Raw genomic sequence first — 22,933 nt, 5'->3', positions numbered from 1 at the left:
AGAGTACTGGAAGGGGTTGAGGCACTAGAAGACTAAAATAATATATTTTGACCTGATAGAAAAGGACTCTAGAACTTGGATCATGCCTCAGAGCTATGGTCCTAATAGTTGGCATGTATATAACAACTTAATGTTTGCAAAGTGTTTCACACATATCACCTTATTTGATCTTTCAAACAACTCTGTGAATTAAGTGGTATTATTATTCCCATTCTACCAATGAGGTAGATGAGACACAGTGAGTTTGATTTGGCCAGGGACACACAGAACTACTAAGTGTCTTGGGTAGGATTCAAACTCTCAACTTTCTGACTGTCTAAGTCTAGTAATCTGTCTGCTATTCCAACTATCTGCCTTTAACTACAGTGATCAAGAAAATTGATGTATACCAAAAATCGGTAAGACTAATGATTTATGAAGCTAGCCCACTTGCAAACTAAGCAGATAACCAATGGGAAACCTTTCAAAGTTCCTTGTTCTTTCCAGTGGTGCTTGGGTTCCTGATCTTTAACTCTAATGCGTTCCATCTGCTCATTATATCCTGTATAAAGCTTGTCTGCTCATGCAAATATATTGTTTCTCCAATTAGACTGTGAGCTCCTTGAGAGTATGGGTTATTATTTTACTCTCTTCGTACCCAGAGTGTTTAGCACAGTGCCTGACACTTTGTAGGTCCTTAATAAATATGTATTGACTAATTGACTAACACTATGGGATTAGGATGGAAAATGAGATAAAGGACAGATCATTTTCTATTTCCAGTATTGCACTAAAAAATGTCGGGGAACTTCCCAAGTAGGCACAAATCACTTCCCACCACTGAGGGCCAGTAAAAAAATGTCTTTCTTATACCTTTAAAAATAGGTGATATAAGCTGTACCATGATTGTCCCGGTCCTGAGTTCATTATGTTCTTGGAACAGAAACCCTGTGCCTCTGATTTTGGATCTTCTAGATGAGTTGGAATAAGGTCCACAAAATAGGACCTAAATGGAAAATGCACCTAGATCTAGATTTATAGAAATTAATATCATGTTTCAGATCTAATAGAAGCAATGTAAGGACCTAATTAGGTGATTTGATTTTACCACCTGCTATGCCCAAGTTTTATGAAAATAATCCTTCAGGACCTACACCAACAGGTGCACATTAATAAAGTAGCCTGATCTACTCTGCTGATTCTTTGTCATGTATGCAGCTGGTAAGGCCAGTATTGTCATGACTGAAAACACTAAGGCTTTGCTAAGTGGTCTGTCCAACAGAGTTGACCTATAATTCTTAAAGTTTATGTATGATCTTTATATAAGATAGGATATAGAAAGTAGATGCATTTGACTGATGTGCTAGGATCCCCAAAATGTAAAGCATCTATGCAGTTTTTTCGTGGTTTTCTCGATTTTACCATTTTCCTTCATCCTTTCTTTCCTGGTCTACCTTTCAAAACTAAATTTAAAATGTAAAAATGTAAGAGTTTTCGATAAGCACTGTCACAGGAGAGACAAAACAATTTACAAGAAAATGCCTGATGAGCCCTAACCCACATTATCTATTGGTAACATTTCCATACTACTGCTATCAGTGATTCCTTTTCTCAGTTTGAGGGCTATACCTCAAACATTATTCCCTTCTCAGTACTTACACAGCTGTGATCTTAATTCAGGCCAGTTCAACCACCATATTTCTCACATTGTCCTCTTCTCACTATTCACATAACCACAATCTTAATTCAAGTTCTTATCACTTCCTATTTAAGATGATTGGAAGCCTCCTAACTGGTCTCCCTGTCCTGATAATTCTATATCCATTTATCTTTGACAGAATTGCCAAAATCACTTTCCTTAAGCAGAGGTCTGAACATGTCATTCTCCTATTTAATAACTCTACTGGCTCCCTACTGACTCTAGGATTAAAATGCAAACTCCTTTATTTGACATTTAAAGTCATTTCCAACCTGATCCCAATGTACATATCTGACCCCATTATACATTTCACTCCCTGCTGTGTTCTATAGTCTAATCAAATTGTCTTTTCTTTTCCTTATGTATTCATAAAATTTGTATTTTGAACTAGACATTCCCCATTCACGTATTACCTCCTCATGTCTATTTCACAGAATCCCTTACTTTCTTCAAATCCTAGTTCAAATGCTGCCTTCTACATGAAGGGATTTTTTGTTTGTTTTTGTTTTCTGATCCACTCTCATTTATTCTGCATATTCATATATGTATATGTATATATGTACATATATGTATATATATGTATATATGTTATCTCTCTCCTCACAGTGAGTCCTTGAAAGCAGAGGCCATTTCATTATTTTTTCCTTCTAGGTGCTGAATAATATCTCTTTGCTTGATTAACTGACCATTTCATCACTGTGTCTTTTTTTAAAAACTATAATCTTTCCCTTTTTTAAACTATATTATTTGGATAGCTAAGTTGACTGTACATTGAAACCACTCACTTCTGGTTGAGAGGGTGGGGGAAGCAGAATGACCCAGTTCCTAAACAGTTATTCCAGAGAAAAATAAAGCAAAATAATTAGGAAACAAAGAGGGAAACTACAGAACCTTCATGAAGCATAGGTCCACAAAAGAGGACACTTAGAAGCCTGAAGGGACTAAAGAGGGGGAACCCAAGCAGAGAAGCTGGAATGAGGCAAGGGCAGTCCTTGAAAGTCCTCCCATGTTTCAGAGTATATCTGCTAGGGATCCCTATAGCAGGCAAGTCAGGCACTAAGAGCACTGAACTTGTTGGAAATCAGAATTAGTCAGAAGTTTATACAACATGGAATCTGCAGGAAACTGTGGTTAGGAATAGACTGAGCACCTAGAAGCCAAGAACTCAAGCAGTGCCATGGGGGGAGATAGTTATCAGACAGTGGCATTTAAACTCAGGGAAAATTTTCTGTATGGAAAATAGTTGGTTATAGTCAGGAATCCGTTTTTAAAAATATTTTTGTTGGCACTCTACTGAAAGAAATTCACAGAATCAGTGGTGATCCAGTCTAACTTATACCCCTCAAAAGACAGCCCTCCACAACATGCCCTATAAGCAGCCACCTAGCTTCCACTTCAACCTCTCCAATAAGAGGGAATCCAGCACTTTCTTAAGCAGCTCATTCCACTTTTGGTTTAGCAATACCTGTTTTTCCTTATACTGAGACTAAATTTATTTCCTTTACTTCTACTATTGGTCTTGGTCCTATCCTCCCAAAATCAAAAATATTTTTTTAAAATCTCTTCATATATAAAGAAAATTATCACCTCTCTTTAAGTCTTCTTTACAAATCCTTCAAAAGAGGCTCAGATTTTCTTTAATTTCTTCAATACCATTTGAAGACATTAAGATCCTGAAGATATATTAGTTTATTCCCACACCCTCACCATCCCCACGCGAACATTACAATGTCAGTATTACATTATCATACAGTCCCTTCCACTTCAACAAACAAGTTTGTCTTTCTAGGTTTCTCATTATTCCTGTGTTTGCATTTCAAAGTTTCTACTCAGCTCTCATTTTTCATAAGAAATGTTTGGGAAAAAAATGAAAGATAAAAAAATAAAAGAAATATTTGAAAATTCTCTATTCCATGATTCATTTTGACAGATCATGCAACCAAAAAGATGGAAGACAAATCCCCCCAAATAAAGAAATCATCTACCAAGAGGTAAAGTCATCACATCTGTCTCCACAGGCAAAGACGCAAGTGCAATGAAATAACTAACGAATTAACAGCAGAGAAGGCTAATCTCTATTCCCCAACACTCACAGTACCATCTTCCCCACCAACTTCCGAGCTTTGAGCTTGTGATTTGGGAATCATCACACAATTTTACGTGCTGCCAATGCAGGAAACTCTGCACCTGTACTTACCCTCTCATTCTATGGAAACAAGCAACAGAATTCAACTCCTCTCACCCCTTCTCAGAAGGCAGTGGTATAGGAAATCATTTGAGTCATCAGTGCTTAGCCAGAGAAGTAAAAATAAAAGAAATTCAGTGGGGGAAGGGGACAAGGAAGAGAGAGGATATCTATCAATTCTGAAGAAAAAGTTAATGGTATCTAGTCAGTCCTACCCCCTCTGAAGTCACTTAGGGCAGGGACTGACAATACAACATTAACTCTTCAGCTTGGGAGAAGCCTGAGAGAGCTTTAAGGTCCAGCCCTCAGGGAATCTACCATCAAAGGGAAAAGAGTTAGAAAATGGGTGATAGGGGAATATAAAGAAAAAAGACTGAAAAAAGATCTCAGGAGAAATAAAATCTCAGTTAAAATCCCTTGAGCACAATCAGATAAATGAACAGGGAAGGTAGAAAAAGATGAGGTCCAATGAGGATACACATCTCTGAATAAATATTTTAAGACAAAAGGCAAACAAATCAACATGCAATGAAGAGGAACCTGTGGATTCCCAAGAGAGAATACTAGCACAGTAGAAGGTTCCCACAATGGTTTAAGAGAGAAAAAGAGTTGTGAAAGCAAAATTTACAGCACAGCAGAAATAACCGGCAGAACAGGAAAACTCAAATCCACAGAGGTTAAGTCTCTCCAGAGAAACAAAAGCGAAAACTAATGATTACGAATACAATTGCACAGAAGTGAAGAACAATCTGGAAGAATTGAAGCAAAAAGCAATTTCATTAAAAACAACATATGATCTCTATAGAAGCAAAATAGATTGATTTCAAAGACTGGATGCAAAGAGACAGCTTCAGGATCATGGGTTTCCCAGAAGAATATGACAAATCAAGAAACCTGAAATACCATCTGCCTAGAACTTCCAAACAAAGAAAACATTACACCAATCCCAAGAATATATCTACTGCTTCCAGGAAAAAAAAAATTTAAAAAGCTGGTCAAATTCAATAATTCAAAATGACAGACAACAAAATTTTTCAAGTGACCAGGAGAATGGTCCATCTTTTTTGAGTTTTACTGGGTAAGTTATTCTTAATTATAAACCTTGTCTTTTGCCTTTTGGAATACTGTATTCCAAGATTTGCTCTGGATTTTAATAAGAGCTGACACATTGTGTGTGATCCTTATCTGCATTGGTACTTAAATTGTCTCTTTCTGGATGCTTGAAGTATTTTTATATGTCATATAAATTCTGCATTTTGGGTATGATATTCCCATGACTTTTGCTTTCAGGGCTCAGTTTGAAAAGGTGATTGGTGGATTCTTTCTATCTTTATTTCACTTTCTGGTTCTAATAGATATAGATCATTTTCATTTAGAATTTCTTGAAATACAGTTTCCAGGAATTTTTTTAATCATGGTTTTCAGAGAGTCCAATGTCTTTTAAATTATCTCTCTCAAACAGATTAGGGTTTTTTAATATCAAATGTATTCCTTTCTTATAAAATATTTTGATTTTGTTCTAATATTTCTTGTTATCTCACGAAGTTAACTGGTTTCTGTTTGGTCAATTTTAGCTTTAGAGTAATGTTTTACTACTTTATTTCAGTAAAATTTATTACTTTTTCTTCTAAGCTATTTGCTTTCAAGTGTTTCCTCTAGAGATTTTATTTTGGTTTTTAGTTCTTATTTCATTTCTTTTAGGAATTCATGTAGTTATTGTGGAAAATATGTTTTGTTATCTTTTTTTCTTTTACATCGCTGCTTGTGGCTGTCATAAAACTATGTTTGCAATGATATTTTACACTGATGGTCTTTTCTTTTAGTTATTCAACATAACAACTTGGGTCCTTTGTGCTAAGGCTAGATTCTCCTTCATATCATGCTCCTGGGTGGGGTAATTCACCGTGCTTGGTTTCATCCTAAGTCACCTGGGTTTCTACATTTACAGTTTCATGAGTTTAGTGCCCCTCTACCTTTGTGATTTGGTTCACTGGATCATCAGAGATCTCTTTGATATCTGAAGGTCTCCTTAGTTCTCCCTCCCAGATTTATGTCAGCTGCAAATTTGATAAGCACTCCATCTGTGCCTTTATTCAAGTCATTGATGAAAATGTTAAATGACACAAAGCCTGACCCAGATTCCTGGTGCATTCCACTCAAGATCTGCTTCCAATATGACACTGATCAATTAACGACTGCTCTTTTGATCCTGGGCCATCTCCAAAGTGAGGCTGGTGACCTTGCACAGCCCTCCCACACTCAAAACAAAGTCAAGTGCAAGTCATGTCATCATTTCTCTAACATAATGGTCCTCTTCAAAATCTAAGGATGAGCACAACAGCCTGCTCTTTTATTCTGGTCATTTAGCCAGTTCTGAATCAATTGCATTCTCATCTAGTAAAAATCTCTCCATCTTTTGCACACAGTAAAAAAAAAAAAAACAATCATTAGAGATTTTTATTATATGTTTTGATAAAAATCTAAATAAATTCTATCCACAGTATTTTAATGCTCTACCAGTTTAGTAATCCTTCTGTAAAAGGAAATAAAAGTTGGTCTGATGCAACTTCTTGTTGATGAAGCCACGTAAGCTCTCTGTGAACAAAACATTGTTTCCTGGATATTGACTAAATTTCTAAATGCTCACTGATCAGTTCTCTGTCTTTTACCTCTTCACCTTCAACTATTCCTATAGCTCAGGCAGTCTAGTACTTGACTACCACCTTATCGTGGAGGTAAAGCACACTTAAATGAAGTTAGATTCTTCACGTTTGCCTATGACTAAAAAAATGGAAATGTTTTTCATTAATTTTGCTCCCAGGCAATGTTAAGTGGATTAAATGCTTTATTTCCAGGGGCTTCTATATTTTATTTTCTACTTTATGGACCAGTAAGTCCCATGATAATAGAATAATTTTGATAACAAAGGTACCTGTTATTATCATCAGTTGGAGTGTTGGGGACCACACATTCAAAGTAATAATTACTTTCATTCTGGAATGTTAAATTTTTATCTCCCTGCAAACTAATGTTCTCTTGGGTCCAGAAAATCACTCCCATAATTTTATCTGTTAAATTTAATTTGGTTAAACTTGGTAATATAAATCATACTAAAGAAGAGAATTAAAGAAATAACCTGAGAGAGTGAGATTAGACCCATTGTAGGGGAAGCATGGTATTGGTCTACGCTGCATTTTGATTTTAAAAATTGGCAAGACTATTTCAAGATCATAGTGGAAGAAGGATTAAAATAGAGACATTGAAGAGTCTCAGAGGACAGTCTTCAAAAAATAGGAATCTGAAGCTCAAGGAGGTTAAGTGATTTCCCAAAGGCACAAATCTAATAAATGTAGGAGCTGATATAGTGGAAATACTCAGATTCAGAAAATCAAGTCTCTAATCCTAGGACTAACTAATGATTTACCACTGGTAAATTATTTACCTTTATTGATCCTCAATTTTCTCATTTAGTAAAATGAGAACTTTAGATTAAATTATTTTTAAGGTTATCTTCCAAATCAAAGAAATTCATATATCTACAAGAATATTTTTCATAAATGGTTCCCATAATCAGTATCTACTTCATTTGTTACTGTTGCAGTCATTTCAGTCATGTCTAACTCTTTGTGACCCCAGTTGGGGTTTTCTTGGCAAAGATACTGGAGAAGCTTCCCATTTCCTTCTCCAGCTCATTTTGCAGAAGAGGAACTAAGGCAAAAAGGGTTCAGTGACTTGCCTAGGGTCACACAGTAAGTGTCTGAGGCTGGATTTGAACTCAGGAAGGTAAGTCTTCCTGACTCCAGGCCCAGCGCTGTGCCACTATCTGCTGCCTTTGAAGATGATGGTGATGGTGATGGTGATGATGATGATGATGATGATGATGATGATGATGATGATGATAAACTGCTGTCACTTAAATAGTACTTTAAAGTTTACAGTGTTTTAAAGGTCATCTCATTTGGTATTTACGACCACCCTGGGAGGCAGGTACTATTCCTATCTTCATTTTAGAGATGAGAAAACTGACATACAAAGCAGTTAAGTGACTTGCTAGAGTCACTACTTTGAGACAGGATTGGAACTCAGGTTTCTCTGACTCCAAGTCGAACACTCAATTTGCTCGGCCACCTAGCTACCTCCTATTAAGGCAAAAACAAAAACAAAAACAAAATTCTAAAATAGAAACAAAACATTCTAAATTTTAAAAATTGCATTATAAAACATATCTAAATAAAGCTTACTCTTCTTTAATTCATTTCAGTTCTTTGCCTGCAGGCCTGACAGTAGCTTTTGAAGGGAAGAGAACAGCCAACATGTCAGGCACTGGGCTAAGTGCGGAGAATACAAAGAAAGGGGGAAAAATAGTCCCTGCTCTCCAGGAGCTCACAGTATAATGGGAGTGACAACATGCAAACAGCTATATAGGTGGATATAGGGATGAATTGAGGGTAGGATGAAGGAGGACTGGGAAAATCTTGCAGAAAGTGGAATTTTAGCTGAGACTTCAAGAAAGCCAAGGAAGCCACCAGGCAGAGATGAAGAAGGAGAACATTTCAGGCATGTGGGAACCCTGTGAGTCAGGACACCATGTGTTCTGTATAAGGAACAGCAAACAGAACTAGTAAGTCTAATGTGTGTTCATTCTTTGTTGCCAAAGAAGACCATGCCATCAGAGAAATGATGACATGACTTGCACTTGACTCTGTTTTGAGTGAGGGAGGGCTGTGCAAGTCACCAGCCTCACTTCTCCTCCAGAGCCATCTGAATCCAGTGACCAGATATTCATCAGGACAACTGGAGACGACTCAGGATGAGGCACTGGGATTAATTGACTTGCCCAAAGTCACACAGCTAGTGAGTGTCAAGTACACATCTCCCAACTGCAACTTCATCTTTTCCCACCATAACATCTACTTAGATCATATCCCCAAATTATAGGTACTCATCTTCTCAGTCTATTGAATAGGCCCTATTCTCATCTGACAACCCTCCAGACTTTATTCTCATCCTGCTCTATCATCCTTCTTATATCCCTTTTGGTAATTTAGGATGTTTGTCTTCAAACATCCTTTTCTACTTTCAGAACTGTCAGTTTTACAGAACTGGTGTCAGAGATAAGTAAAGGTGTGAAAATAACTCACTGACAAATAATTAGGTTTTTTAATATATGAAACTTCTGTTTAGGTGCCATTAGAATATAAAAACAAATATCTGGAAATAGGCTTTTTACTTTAATAGTTTCCCCAGAAGATAAAGAGACTACCTGGCTGAAAGACTCCACTTCTCCATAACTGTTGTGTTAATAATTCAAGCCCAGATGCACCAAGGGAGGCAGAATGAGGAGCCAGAGGCAGACCTTCCTTCTCTGGTGTAAAACACAAGTCAAACTGCTTCTGCTTAGTCTTTTGAATTGCCACTTCCTGGGATGACTTGACTCCCGATTCTTGTCTGACCTTTAAAAAAAAACTTAGCCTTTGTCTTCTAGGTTTATGAGTACTTTCTTTTATTTTGGTCTAGGTCTTTGCTACATACAGTTCCTTGATCTTTTCTCTATGAAGTTTGTTGTTTTCCTTGCTTTCTTTCACTAGGGTCATCATTACCAGTTGGACATTTTTACTAACCAATTTGACTTTTGCTTTGCAGTACTTATAATTCCTTTGTCATTGTGCTTTAGAGACTTGACTCCAAAAATAAACTCATCTTTTTGCCCTCTTGACCAAAACAGAATTGTTTGTTGGATAAAAGCATTTGTTTTGAGTCAAAAAATCTGTGTTAGAATCCTGCCCCAGTTGCTGTATGTCATTTATAAAGTTACAACTTGTTTTGGTCTTGTTCCTTGTAAGACTAATCCTTTTGAACAGAATTACAATCTAGAAAGATGCTTGGGTCTTTTCCCTGTCTATACCACTGAAGTTGGGATTGATATGACCAGATAATACGGTGATCATTTTACTCATTTTTTTTTTGTAGTTCTACCATTCTACTTTGCTCATGGATCACTGTCTTCTTTGATGCATGCATGCCATGCTGGGCTATCTTATGCCAGTGTTCCCATGTCTAATAATTGATTCCAAAGTTCTTTAGAAAGACCTGAAGAGTGGTCTTCTATTGTTTCTTCTGACCTCCATGTGAGTCCTTGTCTTGTGTGAGTTCTTCATAAAGTAGTCTTTTAGGTGAATGAACATTTGGCATTCAAACAATGTGGCCAATTCATTGGAGTTGCACTCTCTGAAGCAGATTTTGAATGCTTGGCAGTTTAGTTCAAGAAAGGACCTCAGTGTCCATCCAATACCTTATCCTACCAGGTGATCTTCAGAATCTTCCTAAGACAATACAAATGGAAGTAATTCAGTTTCCTGGCATGGTGCTGGTATACTGTCCAGGTTTCACAGGCAAACAACAATGAAGTCATCACAATGGCTCTGTAGATCTTCAATTTGGTAAGAAATCAAATACCTTTTCTCTTCCACACTTTGTTTCAGAGTCTCCCAAACACTGAGCTAACTCTGGCAATGCATGCATCAACCTCATCATCTCTGTGCACATCCCTGGAAAGTATACTGGCAAGGTAAGTGAATTTATCCACAGTATTCAGTTCTCAATACTTATCACAGTGCCTTTCATGTCACAGACACTTAAAAAATGCTACTTGACTGACTCTGTATCCTTGAGCCCCATTTTCTTTATTTGTTAAATGAGTATAATAAGATTTGGGTCACCTATCTCAAATGATTATTGGGAAGAAAGCATTTTGTAATATTTAGAGTACTATATAAATGGGAGTTATTATATAAGTATTATTTATTATTGGTAACAGATCTAATTAGGTTATATAACTAAAAGTGCATGTAGAGGGGAAGTTGTCAAGAAGACAACAAATAAATAGAAAATGGAACATTTTCTAGAAACACTTCATTTGTTGATTTTTATCACCAATGGCAGAAAAACCAACACATCTGGACCCTAAATCTTCAGTGTTACAAGGAAGTAGAAATGGCACTTAAGAAAATCAAATTGTCAAGGGAGACTCCACAAAGCTAAGTACATACTGAGAGTATCTATGCTGAAAACAATGGATTTTTAAAGCATTAAAGAATCATTTTCCAGTTCTCTTGGGGAGGGAATGATACCTAAACAATAGAAGAAAATCACAAACTATATCAAAGTTCAGCAGAGCCCTCAAAAGGAGATCAATAATTACTAACTCTTGCCCTAAAGTCAACGTATCCTGTTTTCTTGAATCTCTATATTTTCCAATTTTTTGGTTAATATAAGCAAACTACTCCACTCTTCTTTTTATAAAACTTTAATTAAAATGATCAACACAAGTTTCAAGATAAAAATATGAGCTGAGAACTAGCAGAAGCATTTCATAAATGATTTCATTCTGTAGACTATATCCTTACAAAAACATTAAGATTTTCGAAAAAAATAAAAAATAAATAAAAAAGATTTTCCAGTAATATTAGATTCTTCTGTGTTTATTATTATTTGTTGATGACTATGAAAAAAATAATTTGACTCATCAAATGCTACCTTAAAGGCTCTACTTCAATAAGAAGTTCTTCATATACATTAAAATGGTAAAAGGTCCTTGAGTAAATTCAGCTACAGAGTTAACTATTCAGAGGCCTTCTGATTATCAACATTGTAAAGCATATAATAAGTAGCTAGATGGCTCAGTGGATAGAGTGCCGGGCCTGGAGTCAGAAGACCTGAGTTAAAACTGGTCTCAGACACATACTAACTCTGTGAACCTGGGCAAGTCACTTAACCTTTCTGTGTCTTAATCCACTGGAGAAGGAAATGACAAACCACTCTAATATCTTTGCTAAGAAAACCCCATGGATGATAGGATCTACGGGTCATGAAGAGTTGACATGATTGACCAATAGAATACCAACAATAGTATATAGTAAAGAGACATATGCTCACCAAAGACATTTGCTACTCTTCTGGAAAATTTCTTGTGCTGAGTTCCAATGAAAGAGGGACTCCCTATAGATGGTGAAAGCTTTCATACAGTTCAGATTATAGATGATATTTTACAGGGAGTCTTAGATGAAATCCAATGACTTATTAACCTAACAATCTACATAGGCATAAATGTCAATGGATTAAAAATACCTGTTGTTCAGACTGTGACATGATGTTGGCAAACAAGTTCACTGAGTTAGTAAACTGAAATGGCAATGGACAATAAATTGGGCCAAAAATGAATGGGAGAAAGACTGTGATCTGGGAAACTACAATGTGGTTTTAATAATCCCAAACTATTTCCTGAAAGAGAAAAAAATCATCTTTTTAACACAAAGGATCACCTTGTAATAGTACATACTTGCAAACTTTGGAATATCAGCGTCCAAAGAATCAAAATTGTAGGTGCTCCAATTCAGAAATAATAGAAGCTTTCCTTAATGCCATTTAAATAGATATGACACTTCTTCCACTAATCACAGCACAAAGCCTATGCCTTACTTAACACAATAAATATAGTTTGCCATATTATGATTACTTATGTACTTGTCTCATCCACCTACCACCATAGACTATAAGCTCCTTAAAGACCAAGATAATGTCTTTATAGCTTCCTCAGAGTTTAGTACAGGGATATACACACAGTAGGTGCTTAAATTTGTTTATATTATATCCCACCTACTTTTGCTTGCCCTCAAAGCAGCTAGTAAAATACTTTGTTCATAATAAGTATATGTATGTATGCATATATATTCATATCCATATATATATGTATATGTACATGTGTATATATACACACATAAAATGCATCTTAAATATGTATTTATATGCACATAAGTGTATGTGTATATTATATATACATATATATATATATAGACATGAATGTGTGTACATATTTTGGTTGTTGAGTCATTTCAGCTGTATCTGACTCTACATAACCTCATGTAGCACCAATGTGATATTCACAGTGCCTGTAGCCTTATAAATATACCAGCACAGTTCTGCATCACAAAATATAACACATGGATTATCTCCACATGGAAGACAGAACCAAAACATTTATTCAAATACCATAAAGCCAAATCTCAACACCAGAAAACCAAATCCCTCATAGCAACAAAGAAATCCATCATAGTAACCAAGAAGTCTATACACATTATCAGGTCTTCCCACAAACAGGCTCCCCTAAGCAAAATGCCCTTCTCTCACTCACAGGCAGTGAGTCATTCCCAGTTCTGACTAGTCTGACCAACTTCCTCTCAGTTCTCCTCCAGCTCCACCCCTTCCTGTTCCACCTTTTCAGGAAGCTCCTTCCACCAATGTCACTTAGGCTTCCATGTGATTTACACAGGTCACATGGGCCTATTAATGGACAGTAAAGATCTTCAAATTAAGCAAAAAAAAAAATACATTAGCAATATACCCCATTTGACATTTTCTTGGCAAAGATACCAGAGTGGTTTGCCATTTCTTTTTCTAACGCCTTTTACAGATGAGAGAACTAAGGTAAACAGGGTTAAGTGACTTGTCCAGGTTCACACAGCTCATAAGTCTCTGAGACTGAACATGAACTCAGGCCTTCCTGACTCCAGTGCAGTGCTCTATCTAATATACCACCTGGGTGTGTATGTATGTGTGTGTGTGTGTGTGTGTGTGTGTGACAAAGACGGAAAATCAGAGACAGAAAGACAGAGAGACAGAGAAAAAGAGATTTTGTTTTTCATTAGAGCTGAAAGGGATCTTAGAGATCATCTAGTATAATTTCAGCATTTGACAGGTGACACTTATTGAAATAAATCAACTTCCCCAAATTCACACACCTAATAAATTGACTTAGGTCTTTTCTGACTCCAGATTCAGTACATACTCTCTGCACTATACTACAACCATCCCAAGGAAAGTAGGTTATTATGAATGAGGAGGGGAAGACTCCTGAATATTTGATGTTAATGTCAAATCCTGGACAGACTACTGAAACTGACACCATGTGAAAAACACCATAGGTATCCCTCAGAGTTCTATCTTGGGCTCTCTTCTCTTCTCTCTCTTTAATACTTCACTTGGTGATCTCATCAGGTCCCAGGGATTAATTCCCATCTCTATACTGATGATTCTGAAATTTACCTCTCCTACCCTAAACTCTCCATTGACCTCCAATCTTGTATTGCCAACTGTTTTTTCAGACGTATCAAAATGGATGTCCAGTAGACATTTTCAACTCAGCATGTTCAAAACAGAACTCATTATCTTTCCTCCTACCTGCCTCCTACCTTCTCTATTACTGTAGAGGATAACACCATCCTCACAGTCCCTCAGGCTCAAAACCTAGAAATCAACTCAGATTCCTCACTATCTTTCACCCTGCCAAGGCCTGCCAATTTCACCTTCGCAGCATTTCTCAAATACACTTCCTTCTCTCCTCTGACACTGTCACCACTCTGGTACAGGTTCTCATCACTTCACACCTGATTATTGCAATAGCCTGCTGGTGGAGCTGCCTGATTCAAGTCTCTCCCCACTCCAATCCATTCTCCATTCAAGTGACTTTCCTAAAGCATAGGTCTGACTATGTCACCTTTCCTACTCATTAAACTTCAATGGTTCCCTGTTGTCTCCAGGAGCTAATTCAAAATACTCTGTTCAGCATTCAAAGCCTTTCATAACCTTATCTCCTCCTACCTTTCTATTCTTCTTATAGCTTATTCCTCAACACACACTCTTTGATCCAAAGACACTGTCCTCCTGGCTGTTCCATGAACAAGATACTCCATCTCTTGCCTGGAACACCCCCTCCTCTACTTCAACTACTGACTTCCCAGGTTTCCTTGAAGTTCCCAGGAAGCCTTCTCCAACACCTCTTTATCCCAGCATCTTCCCTCTGTTGATTATTTCCATTTATCCTGTATATGTATTGATTTACATATGTTTGTTTGCATGTTGTCTCTCCCATTAGATTGTAAACTTGAAGGCAGGGACTGCTACATGCATCTTTTTGTATCCCCAACACTTAGTACAATGCCAGGCACATAGTAAGTGCTTAATAAATATTGATGGATTAATGAACCAATATGTTTGTACCAATGGGCAAGAGGAAAAAGAGATAGGAAATAATGGGAGGATCAAAGATAAGGAAGTTAAGATATAGTCATGAGAATGTATTCACAGTCAAAATTTTATCCATTTACTGCTCTGCCAGTGGACTCATTACCAAGAAGTTTGTAAAAGAGCTATTCGACAAGATGAAGCTTAAATTGTGCTAAAAATGTAGGAGAAAAAAACTGAACCTACAGTTATTTTATAGAGTTTATTAGAGACATAATAAATCTATTTATTACATAGAGTTTATTAAGATGAGATCATGATTAACAGTGAATAAACAAAAATGGAATAGTAAAAAGAGAATTGGATTTGAAAAACATCTTCCCATTCCTCGTTCACCTACATGTTGGACTCCCCATTATAGAAAAGTCACATACTGGGAATATCTACTTTAGAAGGTTGTTGTGAGAAAAGGCAGCTTTTTTTGTAATACAGTATAAAGTGCAAAGTAAATATGTATTATTATCTTAATAATTTGGCCAGCTTCAATGTATTTCCCTTTATTAGATTATCCACTATAATAATTACACAAAGTTAAAAAAGGTTGCATAAAATATTTAAGAAAACAATGAACCATTTCAATTAGAGTATGGATCTTTCTTTATGAAGATCCAGTAGTCAGTAGAGTGACCAAAAAAGAAAAAAAAATGAAAGAATAGAAACTTCTCAATAATACTGAAAAGGATAATCTGTATGACAAAAAAAAGCCAATATCAGTAATTTGCATTATCATCATCAAGGAAATCAGGTTTCTTTTCCAAATGAAATATTTTTCAGGTTACAAAACATACCACAGAATGTAATGTAGGGGAAAGAAAAAACCCCTAGTCAATTCAAGAGGAAAAAAAGAACATTCCCTACATAAATCAGGTTAAATTGAGACTGTGTTCATATAATAAACCCTCACCTCTTGAAAATGAAAAAAATATTGGGCAAGAATTTTATGTCTTTAAAATACTTAGACTGTCACCCAAACAAGGTTAATTTAGCCACATGAAGATAGCCTGAACTTGTTCTGCCTGGGCCAGACTCCCAGAATTGATATTTGATTGACAAGAAATGCTTGAAAAAAAAAGAAGCTCTTTTGTTATTACTTGTTGAATTTATTTATAGATATATACATATACTCACACACATATAATGTATTTATATATTGCTACATAATTTTATATATTATTCTATTATATATATTTAATGTATATAACTGAATGTTTTCATTTTAGGGTTAAGCAATAATATATGTTATATATTTGTATATAAGTATGTGTGCATATATGTATATGTATGTATGTGTACATATTAATACATATGTATATACAAATACATACATATGTGTGTGCGTACATATATATATATAGAAACAGAGAGAGACAGAGACAGAGAGTGAGAGAGAGAATCTTAAAAAACTGTGTACAAGCTAAACCTGAGAGGAAGAGATGCTAGAACTCTGGGCCTAGGATCAGGAAGACCTGAGTTCCAATCTAGCCTCAGATACTTACTAGCAGTGTAACCCTGGACAAGTCACTTAACCCTGTGTACCTCAGTTTCCTCATCTGTAAAGTGAGCTGATGAAGGATATGGCAAACTACTACAATATCTTTGCCAAGAAAACCCCAAATGGGACCACGAAGAGTCAAACAAGACTGAAATGACTCAACAACAACAAATTGCAAATTCTTACACAAGCCCCTTGGGCTGTTTCAGTTTCCGTTTTTCTTACGGAAAAGTTTGTTAGATGATGATTTCTAAGTTCAAAATAAAGTCAATTTTTAAAAATATTGAAGTGATTTAGCACATTCATCTGGACTTGTTCCTTGTAAATCAATATCTGAATAAACACAAACATTTTTATTAAGTATTTCATTATTAAGTATTTTAGTATTAAGTATTTTAGTATTTGCTTCATAAACCTATCCACAGAGACAAAATATAGTTCTTTCAGGCTATAAATTCTGGCTGTAAAGAAAAGTCATCATTTCCTTGAAATTTTGTTATTGGTTTTTTTATGGTCTGAGATTCTTTTCCAATTGATTTTTGACTCCAAATTTTTCTATTAAAGCAAAAAACTATTTTAAATGTAAGGGGTTTTATTGTTTTTTGCTTTGGTCTGGAGCCTAGAAACCCCAAGCAGATGAACAGAGTGGTGTGGAATGTGACTTGCCAGAAGTATACATAAGATTTACTAGTACCTTTGAGACAATCATTACCATCAGGTTTTTCCCTTTTCCTCTGAAATGTTTTTGATAGGAATTATATTCTGATAGGAACTTTATTATAATTCTGTTGTGTAATCTCACAGGGGATGTACATGACCTTAGTTGGAGGATGAGGAAGTAGAGGAGGAAATAGTAGCCTAGCACTTAGATAGTGCTTTAAGGTTTACAAAAGCACTTTACATTTGTGTTTTGATCCTTACAACAACCCTACGTCTCATAGGGAAATTCTCTTAGGGAAAAAGCCAATTGTACTTCTCATCCCAGGGTTTTAGGGCCTACCAGGCCAAACTTGGTACATGCTAATGTGACTTGCTCATAGTCACCCAGCTAGTAGGTATCAGAGCCGAGACGGGGGTCCTATGCCTTCTGAACATCAAAGCCAGCCTCTATCTCCTACACCATATGAATCTTTCTTGTACTTACTCTAGGGGAAAAAATAATTGACTATGACAACAACTCAGAGCTTTAAAGTACTGTACGATGTTGTCTTTGAAAATAAATCTTGGCATTTATATACTGTTTCAAAGGTTAAAGAACACAGTGTAGAGTAGTGGCTAGAAACCCTGACTCAAAGCAAGAAATTTGTTTTGTTGTGGTTGGTCGATTCCAATTCTTCATGACCCCATTTGAGGTTTTCTTGGCAAAAATAGTAAAGTGGTTTGCCATTTCCTTCTTTCTACAGTTCATTTTACAGAAATGAAAACTGAGGCAAACAGAGTTAAGTGACTTACGTAGGGTCATACAGCTAGTAAGTGTCTGAGGCTAGATTTGAACTCAGAAAGATGAGTCTTCTTGACTTCAGACCTGGCACTCTATCCATTGTGCCATCTAATTGCAAAGCAAGAAAGACCTGCCATCAAGTTCTGCTTCTGATATATATTAAAGGTAAAAATACCTGGACAAAGGACTTAACCTTTCACTGCCCTGGGTAACTCTTTATCATTATTAGTTGCAGGAAAGGTGCCAATTTGGAAATGTGCAGAATATTTTAGAATATTTCCTCACTTGGACATTCCCTATACTAAAGAAATCTCACGTTTAAGCTCTTTGATAGCCAGTGTCTGTATAGTGCTTTAAGGTTTGCAAAGACTTTTACATGTTATCTCATTATCCCTAGACAACAATGGTTACAAAGACGTTTTCTAACAACGGACCTCGGAAATGAATAGTGAAAATGTTATTAGCGACATATTACAGATGATGAAACAGAGACTTAAAAAGGTAAATGGGCTTGCCCTGGATCACCGAGTTGATAAATAACAGAGTTGTGATTTGAACTTGCGTCTTCTGAATAAGACCACTGTATTTTCCATTACATCATGCATTGAATAGAAAAAGAAAAAAAAATCTTAAATCTAACAATACATAAAGCCTGGGATATATATGTATGATATTTTTTTTATGTTAACAGGTCCTCAGGACTAGTTAAGGGGCAGAAAAAAGGTCAGTAACTTTTGGGAGGGAATTTCCTATTAACAGTCAGGTTTCTCCAAATGAGGCCAGAGCTCTATCTTCCCTAGTGAGATTGTAGACTAGGATAAAAATACAAATCCCATTAAAATTTTTTTAAACCTAAACTTTCACAAATTATTAACCTACATGCCAAGAAAAAAAAAAACATAGTATCAAGGACATGATCATGAAATATAATTAATTCTTTCTCGTAGTGAAAAAAAGCTGTTATATCATTAAAAGTATATAATACTCATAAGCATAGTCTCCATAAATGTGAATAGGATTTGTCCATGTAAGTTTTCCAGAATGACAGACAAGACCAACTTTACATGTACATGTATGTGTATATGTGTATACATATGTATGTGTATATGCATATACGTATATATGTGTGTAGCTATACAGGTGGGTATGTGTATACATATATACATGTGTGTATATATATATATATACACACACACACACATATTAGAAATGATTCTTCATGGGAAGGGAAAAATCTAGCAATCTAAGAAAAATTCAAGCTCTAAAAAATATAACACAATAAAACACAGCACATTTTACACATGAGAAACAGAAAGCATCAACTATCAACTTTTTAACGCTAAATTTTGATTGGTGAAGTCTTTTTAATTCATTTTAGTGATATAATTAACTCTGGCACTGAAATAACCCATTTTCCTGCCACAAAATAAACACAATACTCCTTCAGATGCAATTCCTATTTCAAAAACCTAAAAGAAACAGGTGACTGAATGTAGAAGGGAAAATGGAATAAGGTAGATTTTTAGCATTCTAAGTCTATTATATGTTATATAGTGTCTTTTTGGGTCACATTTGCCCTTTGAAAGTTACACATTCACTGTTCATATGAAAGAGATAAAGGTGGAGCTCAAAGGAGGATGACAGACTACAAACTACTGAATCCAAAACAAATGTGGCCTCGGGTTTCATTAACAGATTCATAGTGTTCAGATCAAAGGACATATCTAAAGAACTGTGCATCTGGCTCTGGACACGATATTTCATAAGGCACATTAACAACCTAGAATAAATCCTGAGTAAGATAACAAGAACGGTAAAGATAATCAAAACTATGTCACAAGAGGATTGGTTTATCAATCAATCAATAAGCGTTAAGCACCTACTATGTGCTAGGCATAGAAGTAAAAAGAGCTGGAGATATTTAGCTAGAAGAGAGAAGACAGGAGGAGGAGAAGGAGGGTTGTTGCTTTATTTTATGGGTTATATGGAAGAAGCATTGGTCTTATTTTTTCCTTAGGTTACAACTCAGATGACTGAAGAGAAGTTATCAAGACACATTTTGGCTAATTATCAGGAAGAATCCTTCCTAACAATGACAGTATCCAAAACCTGAACAGGCTTTCTCAGAAATTAATGAGATTTCTGTCCCTAAAGGCTATCCCATGAAGGCCGCATGAATCCTTGTGAGGAATTTGTAAAAAAGATTAATACCTCAGGTTGGGTTTGGATTAGCTGAATCATAGCCTTCTGTCAAATCATCAATGTTCTAAAATTATGGTAATGCTCCTAAATATGCTAGATCAAACGGGAGAGTACATTCAGACAAGGTAGTGATCAAGGGATGTGGATTTTCATAGATTTATTATCTCAAAAAATCTATTAAGAAAATTCATTAATCATGACTTTGTGAAATAAACTTGATTGTGATATAAAAAATTTGATATAAAAATAATAAACAAAGCAGGAGCTTACATTTGCTGTACATTTCAGTGAATCTTTTGTGGTAGACTATATAGAATATAATTTTTGAAAGTCTGTTTTCTTTATCAAGGACATTCTTAATACCTATATAAATCACTGCCATAGATATTCGATGAAGATGAGAAAGTTGTTATGAGTTAATAGTTAGTGGTATCCTCTGAAACACCTTTTTTGAAAAGTAATAGCTTCATGATTTTTTTCTAATCTGAGCATCTTTCCCTTCTTGATATATTTTGGTATCTTTTATGAATCTTAAAAAGCAATTCCTCTATGCTTTCAAAATTGTGTCACCTGTTTCCTCGGTTTTATTCTTCCTGCCTTTGCTTCTTAATTGCATTTTCACTTTGGGAAATAGCATGCTCAGAATGCAATAGGAGAATCCAAATACAGACTGCCTTTTGATGCATAGAAAACATTTTGTTATAGAAATTGTTGATGTATCTGTTCAATTTTCATCAATTTATTACCTTTCTTCCTACTTCATTGTTGTATACTTTTGGAATGATCCACAGAATATGAACAGGTAGTTTTCAAAAAAAGAAAAGCAAACTATCAGCAAATAAGTGAAATAATGTTCCAATCACTAATAGGAAGATGAATTCCAATTAAAAAGAATATGGGAGGGGTGGAGGCAAGATGGCAGAGTGAAAGCAGGGACTCACCTGAGCTCTTCCACAGACTCCAGATATCTCTACAAAGTGAATCTGAACAAATTTTAGATTGGTAGTATCTACTAGGAGACAGAGTGTGGCAGATTTCTAGTTCAGGACAGTCCAGAAGTTGGATAGGAATAGGGGAGTACAGACAGTGCAGGCTGCACCACTGAATACTTGGCCATAGTGAAGTGGGTATAAGCTAGGCACACTGAATCAGAAGTGACAGTGCAGATTCCCAAACCTCTCAGCACGGAATGGGAGTCTAGAGGAACAGAGTGAGAGAGAAGTGCAAGGCACACTGTAGCAGTAGTAGCCACTCCTGGGGCTATCAGTCCATAGACTAAATGTTTGAAAGTCACCTGTTTGAACTTCCAGGAGCCAAGATGGCAGAGTAAACTGTAAGTGCTCTCGCCCTTCCCTTGATGACCTTGAAAAACCCAGAGAATAATGCTCCAGGGAAAATCCTAGAATATTGGAGCTAGCAGAAGGCATACAGCAGACTTTCAGCTTGAGAGGCCAGGGAGATCAACAGGAAGAGCACCTCTTTCTGTGACTGAAGGGGAGCAGTGTAGGATCAGAGGCATCACAGAAAGCCCCACTTCAGCAGACCAGCAGGAGATCTAGGGGTGGAGCTGGTAAATGCCAACACCAGGATCCCATGTGGGCCTTAGCACAGCCATGGGAATTAGGCAGACACCAGCTCAGAGGCGGAGTTCACCAGCTGCTGAATCTGTCCATGCTCTAGCACAGCTCTGAGAAGAGGAAACCTGCCACAGCCAGACCACCACACACACACACACACACATATACACACATACACTTCACACAGGGAGCTTCAGTGTAATACAGGGAAACTCAGAAAGGGCTTCACCTAGCCTTGGCCTTGGCATACACCAGTCAGTTCAGCACCAAGTAAGCTGCAACATTAAATAGCTTCTGGCTGAAAGAACCAGAAACACATAGCCAGTAACCAGGCCCCATCTCCCAGCAAAAGAAATGTGGGACAGAGACCCCTGTGCCCCAGAAGCAGAGATCTTTTTTAACAGCCAGGAAAAAGGCAAAGACCATGAGCAAGAAGCAAATCAGAAAAGCAAAGACTTAGAATCTTACTTCAAGAACAGGGAAGACCAAAATACAAATTCAGAAGATGACAGCACTGACAATATACCCACATCTGAAACCTCAAAAGGGAATATGAACTGAACTCAAGTCAAATTAGAGAGGTAGAAGAAAAATTTGACCATTGATTTAAAAAATACAACTGAAAAAATGAAAAGAGAATTCACTGAAGAAAATAGTTCATTAAAAAGAAAAACTGACCAAATGGATAAGGAGGTACAAAAGCTAACTGGAGAAAATAACTCCTTAAAAAGAAAAAACTGGACAAATGGAAAAGAAGGCAGAAAACCTAACTGGAGAAAACAATTCATTATAAATGAGAATTGGGAAAGCAGAAACTAGTGACTCTAAGAGAAATCAAGAATCAGTCCAACAAAAGCAAAAGAATGAAAAAAATTGAAGAAAATGTAAAATATCTCTTTGGGAAAACAACCGACCTGGAAAATAGATCCAGGAGAGAAAAATCTAAGAATGACTGGCCTACCAGAGAGCCATGATGAAGAAAAGAGTCTGAACAATATCTTTCAAGAAATCATCAAAGAAAACTACCCTGAGGTCCTAGATACAGAGGGTAGAATAATCCTCAAAAGAATCCACTGATCCCCTCCTGAAAGAGATCTCAAACTGAAAATGCCAAAGAATATTTTTACCAAGTTCCAGAACTGTCAGTTCAAGGAGAAAATACTGAAGGAAGACAGAAAGAAGCAATTTAAATATCAAGGAACGACAGTCAGGATCAATCACCCAGCAAAACTGAGCATAATCTTTCAAGCAAGGAGATGGACATTCAGTGAAATGTGAG

General features: G+C 36.2%; 1 long non-coding RNA gene across 1 annotated transcript in view; it reads left to right on the top strand.

The window, feature by feature from the left end:
* The first annotated feature begins 3,958 nt into the window (after window positions 1-3,958).
* LOC140512776 (uncharacterized) overlaps window positions 3,959-22,933 on the top strand; it is a 76,795-nt gene continuing 57,820 nt past the window's right edge. Inside the window, exons 1-2 of the long non-coding RNA XR_011969909.1 lie at window positions 3,959-4,941; window positions 10,346-10,431. This is a non-coding gene — a long non-coding RNA (uncharacterized lncRNA). The remainder of the gene's footprint in view (window positions 4,942-10,345; window positions 10,432-22,933) is intronic.

This window comes from Notamacropus eugenii, chromosome 6, assembly GCF_028372415.1.
Source record: "Notamacropus eugenii isolate mMacEug1 chromosome 6, mMacEug1.pri_v2, whole genome shotgun sequence".
Taxonomy (NCBI): domain Eukaryota; kingdom Metazoa; phylum Chordata; class Mammalia; order Diprotodontia; family Macropodidae; genus Notamacropus; species Notamacropus eugenii.
This window is presented reverse-complemented; position numbering and strand designations above follow the sequence as displayed.